Source organism: Neofelis nebulosa, chromosome 3 (genome assembly GCF_028018385.1).
Source record: "Neofelis nebulosa isolate mNeoNeb1 chromosome 3, mNeoNeb1.pri, whole genome shotgun sequence".
Lineage (NCBI taxonomy): Eukaryota > Metazoa > Chordata > Mammalia > Carnivora > Felidae > Neofelis > Neofelis nebulosa.
The window spans coordinates 154,288,147-154,290,566 of record NC_080784.1 but is presented as its reverse complement, the minus strand read 5'-3'; the positions used below and the strand labels follow the sequence as shown (position 1 = coordinate 154,290,566).

General features: G+C 45.0%; 1 pseudogene; it reads left to right on the top strand.

Moving 5' to 3' along the window:
- The first annotated feature begins 244 nt into the window (after nucleotides 1–244).
- LOC131507522 (ras-related protein Rab-7a-like) lies at nucleotides 245–1,709 on the top strand (annotated as a pseudogene).
- The last annotated feature ends 711 nt before the right edge of the window (nucleotides 1,710–2,420 follow it).

The following is a 2,420-nucleotide window of genomic DNA, read 5'->3' as shown; positions in this document are numbered from 1 at the left end:
TGTGGTTTATATACACAATGGAATACTACATGGCAATGAGAAAGAATGAAATATGGCCCTTTGTAGCAACGTGGATGGAACTGGAGAATGTGATGGTAAGTGAAATAAGCCATACAGAGAAAGACAGATACCATATGTTTTCACTCTTAGGTGGATCCTGAGAAAGTTAACAGAAACTCATGGGGGAGGGGAAGGAAAAAAAAAAAGAGGTTAGAGTGGGAGAGAGCCAAAGCATAAGAGACTCTTAAAAACTGAGAACAGGTTGAAAGCTTGGGGAGTGCCGAGGAGTCCTCTGGAACCGGAACTTGGACTTCTCTGCCTCTGTCCTCCCTTTCATCTCCTCCTCGGTGGGGGCCCTAGCTACGTGCCCGGCCCGGAGCCCCCAGCAGAGAGGCTGCGTTTGAAGGATGACCTCTAGGAAGGAAGTGTTGCTGAAGGTTATCATCCTGGGAGATTCTGGAGTTGGTAAGACATCACTCATGAACAAGTATGTGAACAAGAAATTCAGTAATCAGTACAAAGCCACAATAGGAGCAGACTTCTGACAAAGGAGGTGATGGTGGATGACAGACTAGTTACAATGCAGATCTGGGACACAGCAGGACAGGAACGGTTCCAGTCCCTTGGTGGCCTTCTACAGAGGCACAGACTGTGCCTGGTATTTGACGTCACTGCCCCCAACACATTCAACACCCTTGATAGCTGGAGAGATGAGTTTCTCATCCAGGCCAGTCCCCAGGATCCTGAAAACTTCCCCATCGTGGTGTTGGGAAACAAGATTGACCTCGAAAACAGACAAGTAGCCACAAAGTGGGCACAGGCCTGGTGCTACAGCACTACTATGAGACCAGTGCCAAGGAGGCCATCAACGTGGAGCAGGCGTTCCAGAGGATTGCACGGAATGCACTTAAACAGGAAACAGAGGTGGAACTGTACAACGAATTCCCCAAACCCATCAAACTGGACAAGAACGACCGGACCAAGGCCTTGGCGGAAAGCTGCAGTTGCTGAAGGGGCAGTGAGAGCAGAGCATAGAGTCCTTCACAAACAAAGAACACACAGGCCTTCCAACACAAGCCCCCTCTCCTCTTCCAAACAAAACATAAAGTCATCTCTTAAATCCAGCTGCCAAAAGAAACCCCAACAAACATACTCACCCTTAAACACACACACACACACACACACACACACACACACACACACTCTCACACACACCCCTATACCTACACCTGACACAAGCAGACAGACTCCTGCCCAGGCCTGTGATGACTCGATCGGGGTCTGCCCACCCACCACATCAGCCTTCATATGGCAGCCAGGACAGGCAAGCTGTAGAAATCGTTCTGGTGTGGAGTCGGCATCGAAAGCTATTCTTTTTGTCCACTGGGGAGAGAGAACTGTTTACAGTTAATCTGTGTCTAATTAGTTATCTGATTTTTTTAACGGTCTTGTGGTCTTTTTACCCCACCCCCACCCCTCCCTCCTGTGAAGGCTACCACTTGGGAAGGCTGGTGCCCCATGCTTCATTACAGGCTCACACCCAATCTGATCAGACTGAGCTTTGTATGTATCTGTTAATGCTTGTTACTTTTAACTAATCAGATCTTTTTACAGTATCCATTTATTATGTAATGCTTCTTAGAAAAGAATCTTATAGTACATGTTAATATATGCAACCAATTAAAAATGTATAAATTAGTGTAAAAAAACTGAGAACAAACTGAGGGTTGATGGGGGGTGGGAGGGAGAGGAGGGTGGGTGATGGGTATTGAGGAGGGCACCTTTTGGGATAAGCACTGGGTGTTGTATGGAAACCAATTTGACAATAAATTTCATATATTGAAAAAAAGCTTCTTGATTAAGATATTAAGATATTTTGCATAGGAACATATACAGGAACACCTCATAGGAGGTTTACCTGTATGGAATCTATTTCTCAATATCTGTTGCAAAGCTATTTCACAAAACAAAGCCCATGGACTACCTATATTAAAATCATCTGGGACTTTGTTAAAATAGCTAAGTCCTAGTGTCCTACCCAGTAAGTTTTAAAATAAAATTTTTGGAGGTGCTGGAGGGCTCAGTCAGTTGAGCCTCTGACTTTGGCTCAGGTCATGATCTCCCAGTTCGTGTGTTCAAGCCCTGCAATGGGTTCTGTGTTGACAGCTCGGAGCCTGGAGCCTGCTTCAGATTCTGTGTCTCCCTCTCTGTCTGCTCCTCCCCCGTTCATGTTCTGTCTGTCTCTCTCTCAAAAATAAGTAAACATTATACAAAGAGATTTTAAAAAAGAGACTACTGGAAGTTGCACATAATACTTAAAAATATAAAACAAAATGAAATTTCTGGATATAGACTCATGAGATTCCCAAGCACACTAAAATTAAGGAACCCTGCTGAGAAGAATGTATGCCAAGGGTAGG